General features: G+C 35.2%; 1 long non-coding RNA gene and 1 pseudogene across 2 annotated transcripts; one reads left to right on the top strand and one right to left on the bottom strand.

The window, feature by feature from the left end:
- Positions 1–766: 766 nt before the first annotated feature.
- On the bottom strand, positions 767–17,997 carry LOC128579512 (uncharacterized). Of its 2 annotated transcripts, XR_008378174.1 has the most exons (4): positions 17,952–17,997; positions 17,265–17,333; positions 15,737–15,802; positions 767–850 (listed from the first exon to the last, which is right to left on the bottom strand). It is a non-coding gene; the product is annotated as an uncharacterized LOC128579512 (long non-coding RNA). The 2 variants fall into 2 exon arrangements; XR_008378173.1 differs by lacking the exon at positions 17,952–17,997 and having other exon boundaries at positions 17,265–17,381.
- LOC128579509 (methionine aminopeptidase 2-like) lies at positions 5,299–7,220 on the top strand (annotated as a pseudogene).
- Positions 17,998–23,319: the final 5,322 nt, after the last annotated feature.

The raw sequence follows: 23,319 nt of genomic DNA, 5'->3' as shown, positions 1-23,319 counted from the left end.
AAAAAAAAAAAAAGTAATAATCTGGATTCCTGGCTACTAAATAATATAAATTCTAAAATATACCTATAAAACTTACTGGTTACTTTGAAATTTCATATAAAAATAAAAAATATCAAGCTCCATGGTCTAAAATCATTAATTGCCGCAGAAATCACCCTAAATTATATGATTTTGGTTAACATTATGTAGTTTTTAATTTCTCTTAAAGATTTCATATGGTTCTTTCTATTTAAAGGTACATTATTATAATTATTAATCATAATCATAAATGTTTTCTGAAAATTAAAGTATGCAATATATAAAGATTCATTTTATCGATTCGGCCCTTTCCATCCTTTAAGTTACACTGGTGATATAATTAATGACTAAAAGGCAGGAGTGTCTATGAACAACAGTAGCTTATCATTAGTGACTCTTAGTTTCTGTGTATCTGAAAATTCTATATTAAAAGTATTTGTTAAGCATTTTCAAACTCCAACACAATTAAACCCCAAACCATAAAAGATAGCACAAAATTCAATGATCTGTGTGTAAAACTAATTCATGCACGACAGATATTTTGTGTTCAGATAGCAACTAATCATCAGGGGAAAACAACAAACCAAACACAAGATTCAACAAGTCAATTTTTCGTAATAACCTTCAGAAAACTAGTTCTTGCACATGAACACATCACAAGAAGGTAATCTTACTTTGATTACTCAAGAAAGCTCTGATTTAGAGGAAACAGGAATAAACTGAATATATGTAGCATTCTTACCTGAAAGACATTCTTTCTGCTTGATTTTTCCTTGGCCCATTCTATATGTGCCCCATACAAATCCACACTTTCTGCTTTGTGCCCAGTTTTCTGTAAACCAAAATGAAATAAGATTAAAAAGCATATAACATTGTAGATACATTTCAAAGAAAATAGGTTTTATTGAGTTAGTAGCTATACATAGTTATAATATAAAGCCTGGCTCCAATCTCCTGGAAACCTAATTTGAAGGAATTTTTCATTTGAGACTTTATAATTTTTTTTTTTTTTTGTCGTTTTTGTGGCCAGGGCTGGGTTTGAACCCACCACCTCTGGTATATGGGGCCGGCGCCCTACTCCTTTGAGCCACAGGCGCTGCCTGAGACTTTATAATTTTTACCATATAAAATTAGAAGTCTATTTTTTAAATTATATCACTCATTATAGATAATAGAAAAAATTAATATTTAAAATGTTGACATTTTGAAATAGTGTTTTTAGTAATTATTAAAAAAAGTTTAAAATCTGCTACTCAAAAATGTGGAATATTGCTATTCAATTGATAACATAAAACCATTGTAAGTCACAAATTATTAGACTTTAAAGGAAAAGAAAAATTAATAAATCATACTATAATGCGAAAAATTGTTAATTTTTAGTTTTGTGACTTTAGAAACGTTATTTAGAGCCTTGTTACATACATCATCTGAGAAGTGAGCAGGCAGATTAATTAATCTCAAAGACTTCTTTTAGGTTTGTGTTTCCTATATTAACAAACTCAGTAAATACTGTATTTATTGTACCAACTATGCCTTCTGGAAATTCACAATTTAGATATTAAGATTATACATGTAAGTATATGTATAATTTTATTTAATAAATGTAATACATACTAAATAGATTATAATGTATAGTTTCTTTATCATTACCCAATTACAGTGTAGATGTTAGTTAAAATTTGTTTTTATTTTGATAATTCATAATAATAAATTTATAGGAATATCATTTATATTTGCTGCTTCTTATTTTCATTTGATACAAGTGAGTCACACATATAATTTTAAATTTTCATAACTCCAATTATTAAACATTTTTAGTAACTAAAATTTATTAAAGAAAAACCATTACTTTATCAGTTTTAATATACATAGCCTATAATAGTTTTTTGGGCAATGTTTTCAACATGAACGTGAGCATAATACATAAAATAATAATATAATGGTAAAAATATTGAAAGATATTATCTGTCACATATGTTGCCTCATAACTATTTTGTCTAATTCTATGAGCTTAATAGAAATACTATTTGTCTGAAGCCACATCTCTGGAATTTTAAAAAATAAGTTGTGAGGGCTTTTGGGGGGGGACAACTGTATAATTTTTGTTCAAAACATTGTACAAGCCAAGCATAAGTTTCCTGCAGGATAAATTCAGTTGACAGGATAAAAGTTATAATATACCTGCCTTTCCCTTTTTTATTTAATAGTGACTTCATAAGAAATTCCTCAAGATTTGCCATCACCTTTAAATACCTCATATTTTGATCCATGAAAGTGTTTAATGATTTACCCACACTTTGCCAGCCAGGCGATTACTATTGTGGAAAATCTCAAAGTATGATTATGGTGTTCATTGTTAGGTGATTTGTGATGCAGGAAAATTAAAAACGACATCCTTCCTATAGAGTTAATTAAATTAGGTGATACTCAGAACCAACAAAAATAATCACTAATAATAACAAAGGGATTATCTTTTCTATATAATACAGTCTTATATGTAGTATTATATATATAATATATTTTATATAACAAGCACTTTTTATGTGTCAAACCCTTCCTTAAGTTCTTTACAACTATTATTAATAATTCATTTAAATCTTACAGCAGCTTTATGAAGTAGGTATTCTTATTATTACCATATTTCAGGTAAGAAAGTGTGTCAAATGATTCGTTAAATTTCCTCAAGATAACAGAGCTAGAAATTGAGGGGCCAGGATTTAGATGCCGGCAGTGTCGCTCAGAGCCTATTCTTCACCACTACGCAGGGCTTGAAATTTGCCTATACGCTGTGCTCAGACTCATGCTTCAACATGTATGAATTTGGGGAAAGTTATGGCTTGCACACTAGACTCTAGGACAGGCATAGTGATCTTGCTTTTGTCCTTTTCTGTTAAACTTGATCTCGCAGTAGGTCCTTTGCCCTACCTTTTTGCCTAGAATATTTCCTGATCTTCACGTGGCCAGTTCCCTCTTATCCATTAGGTCCCAGTTAAATGTCACCTTGTTAGAGGTGTTTTCTGATTGTCTTGTATAAAAGAGTTGTGCTTCAGTGCTCCTGGTTACTCTCTGGCTCACTAATTATTTTAATTTCGCTGCAGCCCTCCTCCCGACAGAAATTAACATATATATTTTTATATGCTGACCGTCTGTGTCCTACCCTCCCCTCCATTTGAATTAAGCTCCCTGAGCTTGGGCCTTGTTTGCCTTTCCCTCCACTGTTTTTCCCAATGTGTGGAAGATTGCCTGGCCCATAGTTGTTGTTCAATGAGTATTTGCTGAATTAATGAATGAAGGAAAAATACCAAAATGCAACTATCATTTGTGATTTGGAAGGGAGACTTGGGTATCTTAAAATTCCAATTTTACAAAAATTAAGATTTGTATTTTTTTCCCAATGGGTATGAAGTCTTTGGTTTGTGATTTAGAAGTGACAAACGGTTTAATGGACTCATATTTAGATAGAATGTGGGATGTCACGGATCATTCACTGAGCAATTATTGTACACCTGCTGTGTATCAATGTGGGAGTCACTTTGCTGGGCACTGGGCCTCCAGGTTAAAGGAAAATATTGGCTCTTCTTTATGGATCCCATATTAGCCTCAGTATCTGTAATATTACCTATAGACTCCATAGGATACAGAGGAAACCTGTGGGTAAAAAGCATTCTAAGCTTTCTATCATACTCTAGTGATGTCAATCTCGAAAATGTTCTTGTCAGCATCATGGACTAAATCACATGGCAGCTGGCTCAGGTTACTTGCCCTCGGAACTCTCTCAATAATCTCATGGCATCATCCACCTGAGCACCTTCTCCACATCGCCCTGTCTCTTCCATTCCTCCTGATCTCATCCCTTCACTTCCTCTCCACTTCAGAAGTCTTCGTGCTGCTTCTCACTCCAAAATCCCACTTCCAGAGCTTTCCTCACTGCCACTCTGTTGTCATGTGTGATTCTGAAGTTATTGAAATCATCCACTTTTGTGCAGTCTCCCAGCCTCTCAAGCCCCTCTTGAGTTCACTTCTTTTGTGACCAGCAGTGGTCCCTGATTCAACAGTCAGCAACTCCCTCCACTGATACCCTTCTCATCTGCTTGTCCCTCTGTGATCTTTCTCATACCACCGAATACTGGACTAACAAGACCTCCTTCGGCTGGGTCTTCGACTTTGCTGGGTAAACTTTTGATGTGTTTCTGGTCCCTTTCTCTTCTTCCTCATGACACCTCTTTTCCAAAGCTTTGGGCCTCATTAGTCTGCCCCATCCAGTGATTTACTCCTACTTCACAGACATCAAGGAGTTTTTGTGCTGGAAAATTCGCAAATTTTCACACTTTTCATATTTAGTTTGTATAATTAAAATAAAAAAATATATAAACTTTAATGACAGCTTCCTATCTTGCTCTATGAACACTTTATATTGATATCTCATTTATCCCTTAAAACAATCTGATAAAAATATTACTATTGCCTTCAACTTACACATGAACAATCTCAAACAGGTAGTGACCAGGTGCCTTATGTAAGATCACACACTCAGGATGTGCCCCACCTGAGATATGAACTCACTTTTATCTGACTCCAAGTTCCAAGTCCTTGATCACAACAGAATACATGGCCTCCCCACCATACCTCTATCTTCCTCCTACTAGTTTATTTACCTAAAAATCAATGCCTTTTTTAGGTCCAAGAACAAGTATTCACATATTTTACTTTTTCTCTATAAGTGTCAACATTTCTCACTTTCCCTCTGGCTTCCAAATTCCAGGCCTGGATCTGTGACTCTTACCTAATGAACTTGCTTGCCTGGATATGACAAGTTGCTGCTACCAGTATCAACATTACCTGGCCCATCAGTGCCACATGGTCCATAAATGACCCACAAGGCATGCCCTGTCTTGCCCCAAAGGGAGCTCAAAGCTTATACCTCTCTAGTTCCTAATTTTATCCAATCTTGTGTCTTATTTTCTGAGCTGTCCCTTTCTCCTACTCTCAAATGGATTATATCATTTAGCTTGTAACTATGCTCAATTCAATTCTTTGTACCAAAAAAAAAAAAAAAAAAAAAAGGAAAAGCAAGCATCAGCTCCACAACCTGACTTTTTCTTGGTCTTACCTATTTCCCTTTCATTATTGTCAGATTCTTCCTTGTTTTGCATTCACATTCTGTCTGATCATGTTCCATTCTCTCCTAACCACTGACATCTGACTTTTCTAAAAGGTCTTGACCATTCAGATCAACACAATCTGGTGCCGCTCTCATTCCCTCACACTCTCTCAGGCAACATGGCGGGTGTGGAGGAGGCAGCGGCCTCGGGAGCCACCTGAATGGTGACTTGGATGCAGATGACAGGGAGGAGGAAGCTGCCTCTATGGCTGAAGAAGCAGCCAAGAAAAAAAGATGGAAGAAGAAGAAGAGTAAAGGGGCTGCTGCAGTAGGGCAACAAGAACCTGATAAAGAATCAGGAGCCTCAGTGGATGAGGTAGCAAGAAATTGGAAAAACAAGCATTGGAAGAAAAAAAGAAAGAGATGATGATGATGAAGATGGAGATGGTGATGGGGATGGAGCAACTGGAAAGAAGAAGTAGAAAGAAGAAGAAGAAGGAGGAGGAGGAGGAAGAAGAAGAAGGAGGAGGAGGAGGAGGAGGAGGAGGAGGAGGAAAGGAAGGAAGGAAGGAAGGAAGGAAGGAAGGAAGGAAGGAAGGAAGGAAGGAAGGAAGGAAGGAAGGAGAGATCAAAAGTTCAAACAGACCCTTCCTCAGTTCCAATATGTGACCTGTATCCCAATGGTGTATTTCCCAAAGGACAAGAGTGAGAATATCCACCCACACAAGATGGGCAAACAGCTGCTTGGAGAACTACAAGTGAAGAAAAGAAAGCCTTAGATCAGGCCAGTGAAGAGATTTGGAATGATTTTCGAGAAGCTGCAGAAGCACATCGACAAGTTAGAAAATATGTTATGAGTTGGATCCAGCCTGGGATGACAATGATAGAAATCTGTGAAAAGTTAGAAGACTGTTTACGCAAATTGATAAAAGAGAATGGATTAAATGCAGGCCTGGCATTTCCTACTGGGTGTTCTCTCAGTAATTGTGCTGCCCATTATACTCCCAATGCTGGTGACACAACAGTATTACAGTATAATGACATCTGTAAGATAGATTTTGGAACATGCATCAGTGGTAGGATTATTGACTGTGCTTTTACTGTTATTTTTAATCCCAAATATGATACATTATTAAAAACTGTAAAGGATGCTAGTAATACTGGAATAAAGTGTGCTGAAATTGATGTTCGTCTATGTGAACATCATAGACGTTGGGGAGGCCATCTAAGAAGTTATGGAATCCTATGAAGTCGAAATAGATGGGAAGACATAACAAGTGAAACCAATCCGTAATCTGAATGGACATTCAATTGGGCAGTATAGAATACATGCTGGGAAAACAGTGCCCATGGTGAAAGGAGAGGCAACAAGAATGGAAGAAGGAAAAGTGTATGCAATTGAACCCTTTGGTAGTACAGGAAAAGGTGTTGTTCATGATGACATGGAATGTTCACATTACGTGAAAAATTTTGATGTTGGACATGTGCCGATAAGGCTTCGTCACCCTTGCCTTCTGCCGCAGATGGCTTGATCGCTTAGGAGAAAGTAAATATTTAATGGCTCTGAAGAATCTGTGTGACTCGGGCATTGTAGATCCATATCCACCATTATGTGACATTAAAGGATCATGTACAGCACAGTTTGAACATACCATACTGTTGCGTCCAACATGCAAAGAAGTTGTCAGCAGAGGAGATGACTATTAAACTTAGTCCAAAGCCACCTCAACATCTTTATTTTCTAAGCTTTGTTGGAATACATTATACTAGAATTAATTTGCAACATGTTGTCTGTTTTAACCGTGGACCTTTGTAATACTTTTTATTCATGTTAAAAAAGAAGGAATTTGATCAAAGGCAAACGGTCTAATTAACCAAGGAAAAAGCTTTCAGGACTTTTCAAATGTTAACTGTTTTACTTTCTCCTGTCTAGGAAATGCTATAAAGCTTAAATTAGTTAGGAATGACTTAAACATTTTGTTTTGAACATCTAAGGGATGCTTTTTGGATGTTTATATTGCCATATTCTTACTTGAATGCTTTGAATGACTACATCCAATTCTGCATCTATACTCTCTGGTATTGCTTTTTAACCTTCCTGGAATCCATTTTCTAAAAAAAATGAAGACATTTTCAGATCTGACAAAACAAACAAACAAACAAACAAAAAAACAATCTGGTGCCCTTCTTTCCCATCAGCATCTCACCTGAACTCTGTATTCTGAACTCTGTATCGTTAGCTTCTGTTGACCTTTTCCCTTAAAACCCTCTTGTTCCTGAGCTGTAAAAATACCATATTTTCTTTCCAAATTCTTTCACTTTTTATGTCTCTTTGGGCAGGGCATGGTGGCTCATGCCTGTAATCCTAGCACTCAGGGAGGCTGAGGCGGGTGAATCACCTGAGCTGATGAGTTTGAGACCAAATTCTTTCTCTTTTTATACTCTTCCTTCTTTTTTCTTTCCCTGACTTCTCTTCCTTTCCCCACTTCCTAATTGTTGGTAAGCCCTGGCATATTCTTCTAGGCCCTTGTTATCTCTCCCAGCTCACTGCTTCCAGGGGGTGTCAGTCATGTTCCCAGTCCTGTACCATCACCTGTCATTTGCTGACTCCTCGGGGGGTTACTCTGGCCCACAGCTTATTCCACATGCCAGAACTGTTTTTTCTTTCTTTTTTATTGTTGGGGATTCATTGAGGATACAATAAGCCAGATTACACTGATTGATTTTGTTAGGTAAAGTCCCTCTTGCAATCATGTCTTGCCCCCAGAAAGTGTGGCACACACCAAGGCCCCACCCAGCTCCCTCCGTCCCTCTCCCAGGCCTTTTCTACGCCGTCACTAGAGGATAGCACAGACTTTTCAGTGGAATCATTGTGTTCACAGACTTGGCCCCTTTTCTTTATGGCTTATCTTCAAAAATAATCACTAATAATTTCACCTGAAAATTTTTTAACCCTTCCCCCTTTCTCTTGCCATCCAAAATCAAACGGCACAGCAGCCCCAATTCCAGAATTAGCTTCATCTTCTCTATCTCATGATCATAACCTCAATTGAGTTTTTATTTTCTCCCACCTAAATTATTCTAGCTCTTGCCTTTGTGACCAATAAAAATCTTTTCAGTTCATTCTTCACTTTTTTGACTTTTTTTCCCCCCTAAATTACAAACCTCACATTATTTTCCTGGAAAGCATATTATTGACAGGATAATGTTCAAATCTATCAGTGAGGTAAATACAGGCTGCTTTGTATCCTCTCCTCCCCATCCTTCTTGTTTTCATTCCTTTTCCAATTATTCTCCTCATTAGTCCACATTAGCTATAGCCATGGCAGCAACCAAATACAACACGTTTCCACAATTATATACTTTTGGGAGGTGAACATGCATTCATTCTTTTCAGCCAGAATACATTTATCTCCCTCTTCAACCCAGCCTGCTTGCCTGCTCATTTTCACAATGCAACTCCAAGAAGGTCTCCACAGGTTCTCCTTATTGTTGGGCAAGTCACTCCTTTCCCTTTCTCCTACTTCAAAACATACTCGTTTACAACACTCTGTGTTATTCACAGAGTGAATTGTAACCATTTGGGGGGGCTGACTCTTCCCTCCAGCTATGCAGTCAGATAACTGGGTTTGTCTTACATTTATTTTTTCAAAATCTAGCCAAGTGGCCCACAATAAGTGTTCAACAGATACTATTGAAACAATTGATGAACTGCATGGAGAATTATAATGAAAAATATCTGGGTTAGTCCAATATGTTAACAAAAACAAATAATACATCTCAGAATGAGATTTACAAAGTGGGAAATGCATAGGAAGTTAAAGCACAATGTTTCCACTTATACTGATTGTAGGCAAGAACTGAAGCAAATAAAGATTTGGTGTGGATTCATAAGTATCAAAGATAAATGTAAATTTATTTGAGTAAGATTAAAACCAACAAATACATTTAACCTCAGAGGAGAAAATTGAGACAAGTAGAGAGAGGACTGTGTAAAAATTGTACTGATCAGTAGTTCATATTCACAAAGCTACAGCAGAAAGGCCTAGGAATTATTAGAAGGGAAAATTTTCAGCATTTCAGTGTTAAGCACTGGAATAAGTAGTTCAGAAAAGTTGTAGAATTTATTTGGAAGATGATCAAGATTTTATTCAAGAAGCCTGAAATTAAAGACTCCTTTAATAGAAAACGTATTTCTGATTCTACAGCTATAAAACATAAGAAAAAAGTCTGTTAATAAACTGCATGATGCCAATGGATCATATTGTACATCATTATAAAAATAAACTTTTAAAAAACTGACTAAATATGAATTTAAAAATTGAAGAATGCACATATATTTCTTCTGGGGGTAAACTTAAAATAGAAATGACTGATTTTTAAAATACTGAAATAGAATTATGTAAGAGTGACTGCTTTTTGGACAATATAAAAGCCTCTTTGTTGGAGTGATATGAAGTTATTAAAAATTGATCCTAGGTCTTATCCACTTCTGATGTTTATTATTCTCTTAGTCCATCTTCATCATTTCCCAATAATAACTGATTGAGTATTTTCTCTCTAATATTTTTGTCTCTGATTCAGATTAAGTTTTCCATTTTTCATGGGATATTTGGGGTCCATTGTCTTTTAATGTGTACTAATAAAATATCAAAGGTCAGATTTTGCTTGGTGGTAGTTTCCACGATGAAGACTGTGTATGTATGTAGGCAACAATCCTCTGGTCATTCATCCTCCACCCTTATTACTAGATGTGGCTTAAAATAATGGACAAAGCTCAGAGTTTATGCAAAAGGTTATTAGCTGCCATCTTTTTATTTTGGATTAATTGCTATTCCAGAATATAGACTCAAATGGTCCTTATCATTCTTACATGTGAAATATAAAATCTGATTAGAGGGATTAAGTTTTATCACATAACTGGTTTTGATTCTGGAAAATTGTTCATGGAGGAGGATAAAACTCACTTATAAATTCTCATTTGGGCCAAATGATTTAGTAAAGAGTGCTGAATGGATACCTGATTTTATTAATGTCTAAAGTATGGCCCCTGTCACCATAGAAGATGATACTTTGATTATAAGATGTGAGTTTTATGTATATGAATATAAATGATGTCAATAATAACTGGAACTGCTTCTTCAATGAAATTTCTCAGTATATTACATGCCCAAATCAAACCAGATTTTCAGAAAAATAAAACTTTGCTAGTGATTTGGGGTACTAGAATGTTGGGTGTTTTTGTTTATTTTTGAAGAGAAAGTATTCTCTCTTTTTCAAGAAATGAGCATTTATTTCTGAATTAAAATCTTGTTATAATAAATATAATAGCTTCTACTCAGTCTATTTTTGTTATAAGCTGATACAGTTTTACATTTACATTACACAAAAAGGCTAATTTATTTCCTCAAGGTGACTATCTTGGGTATATTTCTGATGTCTCAGGTGCCTCCTCAGAGTCTCTCCTGTTGTTCACTGAACCCACCTCAGATGCCCCTCATTGGGTGAGGGTGAGGCCAGGGCCCTTAAGAAGCAGGCAAGTGAAGACTCTGGTTGGTGAAGAAATCGGAAGAAATGTGGAAGATAAATTCTGTCACTCCTTCTGCTCCCTCCCTCCTACAAATTGTTTTTTTTTTTTTTGTAGAGACAGAGTCTCACTGTACCGCCCTCGGGTAGAGTGCCGTGGCATCTCACGGCTCACAGCAACCTCTAACTCTTGGGCTTACGCGATTCTCTTGCCTCAGCCTCCCGAGTAGCTGGGAATACAGGCACCCGCCACAACGCCCGGCTATTTTTTCTTTTTGTTGCAGTTTGGCCGGGGCCGGGTTTGAACCCGCCACCCTTGGCATATGGGGCTGGCGCTCTACTCACTGAGCCACAGGCGCCGCCCAGCCTACAAATTGTTTTAAGCTTTTCCTACACAGTCCCTTTGCAGCTCCCTTTCCAGCTGAGCAGCGCACCTGTCTGCTGAGGCTCCCTGCACAGTAGCAGCCAGAGTGGACACCGTCCTGGAAACACATCCCAGGAACTGTTTCCTGTCATTTCCAGCCTCATTTCTTTCTGAGTTCATTCTCTGTGTCCTTGATTTGTACAAGTACCTCTCCCATAAAGCTTTGTTTATGTGATTGTTTGTTTAAAAAAAAAAAATAGGGTTGAGACAGCTAGTTTTGCTCTTGTTGCAGAGACGGATAGTTCTCCACCAAAATGTGTGCTGTGCTCTCTCTTCAGGGGTCTAGAGCTGTCACTGCAAGCAGCAAACCAGCTGGAGATTCCATTTCTTCACTATCTCCTTTTGCATCAAAATGTGACCAATTACTTAGTCCCACCACTGGCATCTGAGCAGAAACAATAGGACACCTCTTAGCTTAAGCCTTTTAAAGGTCATTAGGCTTTTTCCCAGGTTCTCTTTCCCCTTCTCTCATCTGCCTCTGCTCTTACCCACCACACTCCATTGCTTCATGTAGTAATAACTGCAATAATAAATATAATTACTATTTATTGTGTTTTCTAGGTGCTAGGCACATTACTCCAATTTTCTCACAAGTAGCTCGAGGAGATAGGTACTCTTTTAACCCTCATATTGCAAATGAGACAACCAAGATTACAGCTGCAAATATGTGAACCTGGGATTCCTAGCCTAGGTGGTCTGACTTGAAAGCCTCTGTTCCTACCTAATATGATATGCTGCTTCCCAGAGCAGTTCAATTTAGTAGGGAATTTTTAAGGAAGACTAAGTACATATAGTCCATAAATTAAGAAATACACTCTGGGATTAAAGTTTATTTTATCTTAGAAAAATGTAAGCTCCAAAACAGATGCATTACACTGACCAAAATGATAAACCACAGAGAGGCAAGCTTTATAATTAAAATAGTTTTCTGAGAGAGCCTAAGGTGAGGTTTATTGAGGGACAGTAAACTATTATCCATTTATAAAGCATTCTATCAATTTCATGGATTTTTGTGGTTATTAAAAATTATATAAGAATTAGAATTTATTATGGTTAATGGCCAAATCTTGAGAAAATTATAACTAGAGAACCTGGCTTCATTTATAGTAATATTGATCACTTGATCTCCTTTTTTTTCTTTCCAAAGCTTACATTAATAAAACACTAGAATTTAATTTCTTTTGTTTCTTTCTTTATTTCCATCTCTATCCACTACTCTCTAGATTTTGGACTGTAACCTGTTTTCCTAATTATTAAATGTTTGATGAGGCCATATGATGATGCAATACATATGGCTATACTAATAAGCTGCACCAATGATAACCATGCTCACTTTGCAAGAGGACTACCATTATAAAAATTAAAATATAAACAGAGATTTTAAATGCCTTCATTAGGCTAAACTTGGTAGCTCTCTTGTTTGCCTCTCCATTTTTCATGAGATTCTTGAGCGGGGGTCTGAATAAGGCTCAGTACTCACTCTACAAAGATAAAATCATTCTATATTCATTTTGCACGGAAGAATACTCAATAATTCATGAATAGTTTTCTGATTGAAACTATTTTCATCTTTTTGCTAAATCACATCATTTTACTTCCATATATAAGTTTGTTTTGTTGTTAAAGTTATACTACAGTGGATGAGTATTGTATGCATTGCATTATTTAATTAATGCTTATGTTCATTATTCACACGGGAAGTAAACAATATTAAAAAAGCAAACAGATTATTTTAATGAGGCTTTTTATACTACACCTTTTTTGCTTTTGAGGTTATGGCTGAATGAGTGGTTTGAACAAGTTAACCGTTTATTCACAGCCTTCGTAAAGTTTTCTGTCATTAGAAATAAAATTTTAAAAAAGTGAAATTCTTTTCTTTCTTTATTTTTCTTTTTATTAAGACATATACACATACATCATGAAAATATTTATGCATTTCTGGGGTACAATGTGTTCATTTTTTATATAATTTGGAATGCTTACATCAAACTAATTAATATAGCTTTCACCTCATTTACTTAATTATTGTGTTAAGACATTTGTGTTCTATACTTGATAGATTTGACTTGTTCCCTTGCGATACACTTCATAGGTGTGTTCCCCCCATTTACCCACCCTCTATCAAACCTCTCCCATCTCCTCCCATCTTTTTCCTCTTCCCTCTTTCATCCAGGGCTATAGTTGTGATTTATCTTTCATAAGGAAGTGTGACTAATTATAAATTGGTTTAATAAAGGTACTGAGTACATTGGATACCTTTTCTTCTATTCTTGAGATACTTTACTAAGAAAGATATGTTCCAGCTCCATACATGTAAACATAAAAGAGGTAAAGTCTCCATCCTTTTTTAAGGCTGCATAGTATTCCATGGTATACATATACCACAATTTATTAATCCATTCATGGGTTAATGGGTACTTGGGCCTCTTCCATGACTTGGCAATTATGAATTGAGCTGCAATGAATAATTTGGTGCAAATATCTTTGTTGCAAAGTGATTTTTGGTCTTTTGGATATATAGAGGAATATATCCTAATAGAGGAATTGTGGGATCAAATGGCAGGTCTACTTTTAGATCCTTGAGTGTTCTCCAAACTTCTTCTGAAAGGAACGTATTAGGTTTCATTCCACCAGCAGTGAAGAAGAATTCCCTTTTCTCCAAATCCACACCAATATCTGTAATTTTGGGATTTTGTTATGTGGGCTACTCTTACTGGACTTAGATGATGTCTCAAAGTTGTTTTGATTTGCTTTTCTCTGATGATTAAAGATGAGTAGCATTTTTTCATGTGTCTGTAGACCATGTGCCTGTCTTCTTCAGAGAAGCTTCTATTTAAGTCTCTTGTCCACAATGAAATGGGATCATTTGTTCTTTTCTTATTAATAAGTTTGAATTCTCTGGGGATTCTGGTTATTAAATCTTTGTCAGAAACGTAACCTGAAAATATCTTTTCCCATTCTGAGGGCTGTCTGTTTGCTTTAGTTACCGTGTTCTTGGCAGTGCAGAAGCTTTTTTAGTTTGATCAGATCCCAGTGGTGTATTTTTTGGTGTTGCTTCAGTTGCCCCAGGGGTTTTCTTCATAAAGTATTCTCCCAGGCCAATTTCTTGAAGTGTTTCCCCTGCACTCACTCCGAGAATCTTTATAGTTTCATGTCTTAAGTTTAAGTCTTTTATAAAGTGAGAGTCAGTTTTTGTTAGAGGTGAAAGGTGTGGGTCCAGTTTCAGTGTTCTACAAGTCGCCAGCCAATTTACCCAGCACCATTTGTTAAATAGGAAATCTTTCCCCCAAATTATATTTTTGATAGGCTTATCAAAGATCAAATGACAATAAGTGTCTGGGTTCATCTTTCGGTTCTCAATTCTTTTCCATACATCTACCTCTCTATTTTTTGTGCCAGTACCATGCTGTTTTGATCACTATAGATTTATAGTATAGTCTGAAGCATAAAAAGTCAAATTCATAGAAGGAGTAGGGAGTGAAATTGTGGTTTCTAGCATCTGGGGATGGAAGGGTGTGAGAAAATTTTGATCAAAGTGTACAAAATTTCAATTAAATAAGAGGAATTAAGTTCTGGAGATCTATCACACAGTGTGCTAACTATACTTAAAAATAGTATATCATATACTTGAAACTTGCTAAGAGAATAGATTTTTAAATGTTCTCATCACAAAAACATGGTAAGTTAATGGTGGATATGTTAATTACCTTGATTTAATTATTCCTCAATATATACATTTATCAAAGCATCCCATTATACTCCATACATATGCAATTTAAAAAGAAGAAACTTTGCCAGCTGTTTCCTTTGGTAAAAAGTACATATTAATGCAATGTAAAATGAAAAACAATTTTTTAATATACTGACTTTATAACCACATAATTTTAGAGAAAAAATATTCCCTAAAACATGTTTAATGCTTTTGAGTGTATGTCAAAAGTGATACTAAGTTTTCTGAGCAATATTGAACATAGTGGAAACAGTGGATCTCATCCACCTAACAACGAGACTGAGTTCGTCCCATGGATGGTGGCAGTGGATACAAGAAAAAATTCTCAAACTGCAAAGACTTTACAAGATGGATTTATTCTGTAATAGTGGGGCGTAACCCTGAAAAAATATTCTGGAGTCACAGAAAACTGCTTTCAGGTTTGCTTTACAGGTGACATACCTGTGTTCTTGGGACCGGATATTTTCAATTCTCCTTGCATGAACTGTCCTGCTTATTCTCTATGGCCTAGAACTTTTTTAGAAATGACCATGAAGGTCAAAGACATATAAGACAATAAAAATATTTTGTCAGTGAAAAGATACTTTGTGATTTACTAAATGCATTAAACCAAAATTATGATAAACTTAGCCATTTTGCCCTTTTCTTTATCAATAAGAGCTCAGGCCTTATTGCTTTTGTCAATCTGCATAAAATTTTAGAACATGCCTCTCAGATAATGTAACAAGTTCTATATGTGTTTCTTATTAAAAATAGAAAAAAATACACCTTAATTTCCCAAACATGTCCCTGAAAACTGAGTCACTCCTAACATGAGATTTCATATTAGCTACAAAAAGCTCTATATTTCTTAGAGAATTCAATCATCTCTTCTCTCAATCAAGGTTCTTCATAAACCAGTCCCACACAAACTTTCTAGCAAAATTAGACTACTTACTGTTCTACAGTGCTGTTGCTCAACTTTGTTTTGAAGATATCGCTCACTGACACTGTTCCCAGGCATCTAGCAAAAGATAAACAAAGTAGTCTATACTGGGGAATATTCACTCCAGACATCAGAGAAGCTCTACTAAAATGTTTTCAAGAGCAGTAACTAGCACACAGTGCAATGAGGGGAAGGCGAGAGATTGGTACATATCTGTAAAGTAAACATAAATTAAGGACATAATTTTCCCTGTTTACTAATACTTATTTTTACATAAAGCTTTTTTCTCCTATCACTGCATCAAAATCCTAGTCATCCTAAAATGTCATTCTCTCTATGAATATAATTAAAAACCTTTCCAGATGGAAGCAATCACTCCCATCTCAGTTACCATAAAACTAACGCATGCCTCTGTTCATGCCATTTTACAACAACTACAATGTTCATTTTTTCACTAGAATTATTCAGTTTATGAGCATACTTTCTATTTGTTTCTAGACTGTCAAGGATAGGGCTTCATTCTGATTCATTTTTGTATCTTTCAGAACATCTGGCATAGTAACTTAAACATAGAAGATGTCAGTAATATTTGATATATTATTTGAACAAATGGAAAGATACATAGACTAACCATTATTAGGACTACCTATAGCTAAATCTATGGTTTTATGAAATATTGTCTGAAATTTTGTATCACTTTTGTCATGGCTTATTATAAAAAAATACCTACATATATATACACATATACATATACATAGGTACATAACATATACATACATATGTATATAACATATATACACACACATATACATACATATATAATTATACACATATATATAAAATTCTGTCTCCTTTACCATATTATAAGCATTTTGAGAACAGGAATCCTTTGTCATTCATCTGGAATCTTTATTGCCTCTAGGGGGAAAAAGCATTATATCACACCTGGTAGGAGTTAATTGTGGTTAGAATAAATAAATGAATGGATGCTATAAATTACAGAGCTTCTTCTCCATGAGGCATTTCATCAATAGATTTTGTTAAACCAGGAACACAACTTTTCCATATACCATGCACATTACAGTTGCCTCCCTTGCGTATCAAGCAGAAGTTCTAAAATCATGAAGTATATAAAATACTGAGAAGGTAAGTTGAATCAGAAGTGTTGGGGCCAATTGAAATGCTTCACTGATACTAAAATAGGTAAGTGTATCTGAAAGATACAAGGTGTATTATACAAGGACTGAGAAGATAAATTAAACTGACAACTCCTGTTCCTCTAGTGTTTCTCTACTACCAGATGAAACAAATAATAATCTAGGTGTTTTTCAGGCAAAAGTTTTTGCTCCTATACTAAATGAGATGAAGCTTTTATGATCTGAAATTAACCAGTTTCCTCTCTTGCTTTGATCCATCTTGTAGGTCTGGCTCTTTTAAGACTCATAACACTGGCTTGTACAGCTGTTCAATACATGTTTATTAAAAGAATAGTCATGATAGATTATTCTAAGAAGAAGTTATCTGGAGAATACTGACATACCTTATCACAGAATTGTCCCAGGTAGCAAATCACAATCTACAGCACTCTTCTCAATCCTTTTCACTTATCCTGTCTTCCAATGACACAAAATAAGTGGAAACTCCATAGTTGACCAAGTCCCTACACTGACCACCTCAAGTTGACCTAATTTTCATAGACTAGGCATGCAACATATATACGTATCAGTTCGGTAGGTCTAGTCCCTTATATTGACCACCTTAATATGTTGACCAGTTTGTTATAGTCCCTTGGTGGTCATCTTACAGAGTTTCTACTGGATTCTTTTCTCTTTTTTAGTGGACAGACTCTGCTGGTTCTTCGTCTTATGCCATTGTTCATGTTTTTAATTTGCCCTGTATTCCTTGCCCACAAATGTTTATGTATTGAAATTATAACCATCCTCTAAGTCCCAGTTCAAATCTTTCACATGTGAGCGCTCACTAAAAAAAAAAAAAAAAAGAAAGAAAGAAAGAAAAACTCTACTATGTTTCTTATTTCATCTCACCCTATTTTTTGGCAGAGATTTTATAAGGCAAAGACTATATCTTGACTATATCTCTATGCCTTATATGTAGCCCTAACGAGCAAGCTGTTCATTGTAGGATTTCAATACATATTCTTATGAAGTCTTTTCCCACCAAGGCTTATATAAATAGCACAAACTTGATTAACCAAATGTATACTTACATTAAAGTGAGGTAGATTGTAATGAGAAGCTATGTTTCTGGATCAACTCTCCCACTGGAAACAATAAAAAAAAAATGCTGGATAAAATATTTCTTTTTAAAATTGTCTTAAAAGAATTGAAAATATATAAAGATAGTTGGAACTGCTAGGGGAAATATTTGTGGGGGATGGGAATCTGAATGCAGTGAGAGAAACCAAACATCAAAGCAACGTAAGTGCATTTTCCTATAGTCATTTGTTTATATTACACATTTTATCTTTGATCAATCAACCTAACAGAATAAGGGAACAAGGTTCTGCCTGAGATTTCATTAAAAAAAAATGGACACCAAACATTAAGCTTTTCTCTTTCTCCAATCCCAAGTGAATACAAAGAATATAAAGAAGACTTTCTTGGTAGAAGTACAGTGTTTAGGAAGAAAGAAAAAAAAAGGATAGAAGTGAAAAACAACATGGTCCCTGAGAAGTTGTAGCACAGCTCTAGCCTTCTTATTATGTAGGTATAACCTGCAAATTTTATTCTATTAACTTAGATTGAAGTAATCAGTTACTGGTAATGTCCTAGGCTTCTTAAGAAAAAATGCAAAATACTCCGTAGAAGGATACTTTCTCAGGGAAATTCCTATGATAATAGTTGAATAAAAATGATCAGCACACAGTCAAAGATAACCAGACATACAAGAAACAAAGCCTCATTAGTAAGAACCAGCAAAAATCAACTGAAACAGACTTCAGATGTTAGTATCACAAGACATCAATTATAAAACAACTATGTCTCCAAGTTTTAACAAAATAAAGTCTTCAAAATGCTTGCAGGAGACAATTAACAATCACATACTAAGTTCAAACAAAGAAACAAATGTCTAAAAGTAAACATTGCAAGAATTAAAATCAAATCCATATTGCATATCACAAAAAGAGACTGATATAAAGACCTGGAAGATAAATAAAGATAAATTACTTGCAATGCAGCTCAAAAAGACAAAAATTTCCCAGAAGAGGACTATGGATTGGATTGATGTGACACCCAAGCAATCCATTTGTTCCAGCTCCCCACTCTGCCATTTATCACCCCTCTTTGTGTGTCTCCATGGCCATCCTCCCCGACCTCACTATAATTTTATTTACCCTTCCCCTGCCTTTGATTTTTTTTGACACATGTATTAAATTCACCAGAAACCTGAAAAAAAAATAAAAAGAAAAAAGATATGACAAGGAAGGGTATAAAAAATTTGAAGAAACATTTAATGTAGGTTTAATTTGAAGCTTAGAAGGAAATAAGAGAATGTAAAAGGGATACATTTGAAAAAACAATGCTTGAAAATTTTCTAAAATATATTAATGACATCAATAAACAATTTCAGAAAGCATAACAATCTAGGCAGAAAAAAGTAAAAAGATATTGATGTCTCTAGGCATCATCCTAAAACTGTGGAAAAATAAAGATAATGAGAAAAATATTATGAGCAATGAGAGAATAGCAGTTATGTTAACAGATGACTTCTTGATTGCAATAATGGATGACAGATAACAGTAGAATGATATTTTTTGATGAGCTGAAAGAAGTGACTGCCAACTCAAAATTCTATACCCAGAGAAAATATATATTTCCCAAATGAGGGAAAAATAGAGATTTTTTTCAAATAAGCAGACACTAAGATACATTTCTAACATAAGACTCTAAATATAAGAATTTCTTAGAATACACTTCAAGGAGAAGGAAAAATAATTCTAAAATGCAAGATTAAGATTCAGGAAGAAATAAATAACAAAGAATGCTGTAAACATTGAGCAAATATAAACCTACCTTTACTGTATAAAAGAGAATAATGTCTAGTGGTGTTAAATTAAAATGCTAGGCAGCAATACATTAGGAATGAGATAAATGAATTAAAAATATTCTGAAGTAATATCTTGGAAGAAAGTAAAGGATTTGACTCACTTTAGTCTTTGATATGAAACAGTGTTTTAATCCTAGGCTAACTACTAACAGAAGAGAAAAAAGTATGTCCCTCCCAAACTAGCAGAGAAAAACATGGAATGATGGAGTATTAAAGGGCAGAAAAAGCAAGACATACATGGCAAAAGAAGAAATAAATACTATAATTATATCTATATAAATTAAAAAACAGACTATATTAATATTTTAAGGGATATAGATATAGGTGGAGAAATATTAAAAAAAACAATAAAATAAGGAATAAAATGCAAATAATCTTCCTAACTCCAGAGAAAAAGAAGAGGTGGTGATGACGGCAAAGGGACAATGATAGAAATGGGGCTTCTAGAAGGTTGAGAGGGTTTATATCTTGTTGTGGGTGGTGCTGATGTAGGTAACTGAGTATTAACTGTTTATATTTACATAGGAATTTTATACATTTTACTAAAAATTATTTCTACATTATTTTATAATATTTGTTTAAAAAATTTAGTAAGTTATGGATCAGAATATGTATATGTGTATATGTACAAAAGAAAATCTATGAGAATGTGAAAACTATCCTTTCCTTCATAATCCAGGAAAACTATATCTAGGGACACTGGCAGTCCTCCTCACTGGAGGGCTAGTCAAACTCTGAATAAAGTTTGTCCTAATTTGAGATAAAGTGGGCAAAATAAATCTATGTATATAGATGTATAATTTCATGTCTTGAAAGAGATGTGTTTATTCTGAGATTTTTATCCTTCCTAGATTTTGGATTGAGTATTTTATAATGTCCTTTCTGTTATAAAATGGTGATGATAGTAGGTGGCAGGTTACTATGTAGTGTCCTTACTAAAAAAACAAAACCAGAAGAGGTCGGTCTGCTAGCTCTTTTAATAGACCACTGAGGAATAAGAGCCTATAATTCTCTAATCTACACATACCAGTGAAGTGATTCTGTGGTTATTTCAGGGGAAAGCTGCTTTGGATAAAAATGTGACTTGGGTATTGTAGAGTGAATGTTTGTGTTCCCCTAAAATTCATATGTTGAAATTCTAAACCCCAATTTGATAACATTGAAAAGTAAGCCCATTAGGAGATACTTAGGTCATAAAAATAAAGACCTCAAGAATCAAACTAGTGACCTAATATTAACAGACGTAAAAGTTTTCTCTCTCACTTTCTACTGTAGAGTGAGGATACAGTGAGAAGATGGCTAAATGGAAACCAGGAAGCAGTCCCTCATCAGACACCTGATTTGCTAGGTGCCTGTACTATGAGAAATAAATGTCTGCTATTTAAAACAACCAGTTGGTTGCTGGTATTCTGTTGTAGAAACTCTAAGAGAATAAGACAGATATGAACTAAAAGAACTTCATTCAGAAAGAAGGGAGCCAAACATGGAATGTGGGATCATTTTGTAATATGCTATATTAAATGTGAAAACAGTAAGGGTAAGAGTCAAGGGAAGAAAATAAGGGCTCTGGGAAACTTCATATAGACATGCAGGAAGTTATACCTAGGGCCCCAGATGGATAGATGGCTTCATTTTCCGTATTAGTGCTCGCATATGACATTTTATGCTGCTTACGGATATACATTTTCATTTCTGGAGGCTGTGCGTTATGTAGTCTCCATAATTAAATATGTCTCTTGTATAAATATCTGAATCAGCTCAAATGCAAAATTAATATAGGGTAATAATATGTTCTAATTATACTATATCATGTACCATAGAATATATTTACTTACGTATTTTTTTTTTTTTTTTGAGACAGAGTTTCACTTTGTCACCCTCAGTAGAGTGCTGTGGCGTCATAGCTCAAAGCAACCTCAAACTCTTGGGCTCAAGAGATTCTCTTGCCTCAGCCTCTCAAGTAGCTAAGACTACAGATGCCTGCCACAACACCTAGCTATTTTTAAAGATGAGCTCTTGCTGGTTCAGGCTGGTTTGGAACTCCTGAGCTCAGGCTTCCAGAGTGCTGGGATTACAGGTGTGAGCCACCAGCCCAGCCAACATATTTATTTATTTATTCATTTATTATTATTGTTATTATTATTTTATTATTGGGGATTCATTGAGGGTATAAGAAACCAGGTTACACTGATTGCATTTGTTAGGCAAAGTCCCTCTTACAATCCTGTCTTGCCCCTAAAAGGTGTGGAATGCACCAAGGCCCCACCCCCTCCCTTCTTCCCTCTCTCTCCTCTTCCTTTCCCCACCCCTACCTCCTTCTTTCTCACTCTGCTCTCCCCTTCCCCCACCCCTACCGTGTCCTTAATTGTCATTAATTGTCCTCATATCAAAATTGAGTACATAGGATTCATGCTTCTCCATTCTGTGATGCTTTACTAAGAATAATGTTTTCCACTTCCATCCAGGTTAATACAAAGACTATAAAGTCTCCATTTTATTTTAAATGGCTGAATAGTATTCCTTGGTATACATATACCACAGCTTGTTAATCCATTCCTGGGTTGGTGGGCATTTAGGCTGTTTCCACATTATGATTAATAGAGCATAATTATTTTATAGTCATTATGTATTTTTATTTTTATTAATTAATTTCATCTCTTATTTTTTCTGTTGTCAAATGTCACCATTCTCATCTTACAGGTGAGGAGTCTTAAGTTCAAAGAAGTGAGCAACTTTGTCAGCTACTAGAATTACATCCCTGAGGTCCAACTTCAAAACTCTGCTCTAGCTACTTTGCTGCTTTGTTTCACCACAGCATTAACATTCAAAGATCATTTGTATAAAGATTAAAATGCCATTTACTCTTTTAAATCACCTTCCTAACTCACTCAGGCAACTTCTATCAATCCCTTGGAGGAAAGGACAGACTTTCCCAGAAGCACAATTAACAACACCAGGACATGCATAAAAGGTTGCAAGAGAAATTCAGAAACTTGGGCATAAATCCCATCCAAAATAAAGCCACAGCATCTTTAATCAAGGCCTGGCAGTCATCATTATCATTTCTCTGAGACCAGAACTGGTAATGTGGGCTATCCCACTAGGCCTTTAATACTTGGTTAGAAACGAATCCAAGAAGTTGACTAGCAAGACAATTCCAGCAGTACAAACATGAATCGAATCTGTAATTCTCTTCCTCGTTACCACAAAACAGTTAGTTCCTGCCCTGAATTCACTTTGAAGACAATGAATGCTTTGGAGAAACTGTACAAAGCATTGAAAACAGGGCCAAAAGTAATAAATACGGACTGCCAAAAAAAGTTAACCAATTTCCTCTATAAGTCAAGTCTATTGTCAATTTACAATAATTCTGAAGGTTGAACTAGAGGGATGCAATTAGTAAGCTAACTTGCAGGGTTTACCTCCAATCTAAAAGGGAGTTTTCTTTCACCTGTATAAAATTAAACAGCTGGTAATTATATCTCCTGTTAGGAAGAGATTAAAATAATAAAATAAAAATAAACCAA

Source organism: Nycticebus coucang, unplaced genomic scaffold (assembly GCF_027406575.1).
Source record: "Nycticebus coucang isolate mNycCou1 unplaced genomic scaffold, mNycCou1.pri scaffold_60, whole genome shotgun sequence".
In the NCBI taxonomy this organism is placed as follows: Eukaryota; Metazoa; Chordata; class Mammalia; order Primates; family Lorisidae; genus Nycticebus; species Nycticebus coucang.
Note: the sequence above shows the minus strand (reverse complement) of the source record. Positions and strands in the feature narration are given on the sequence as shown.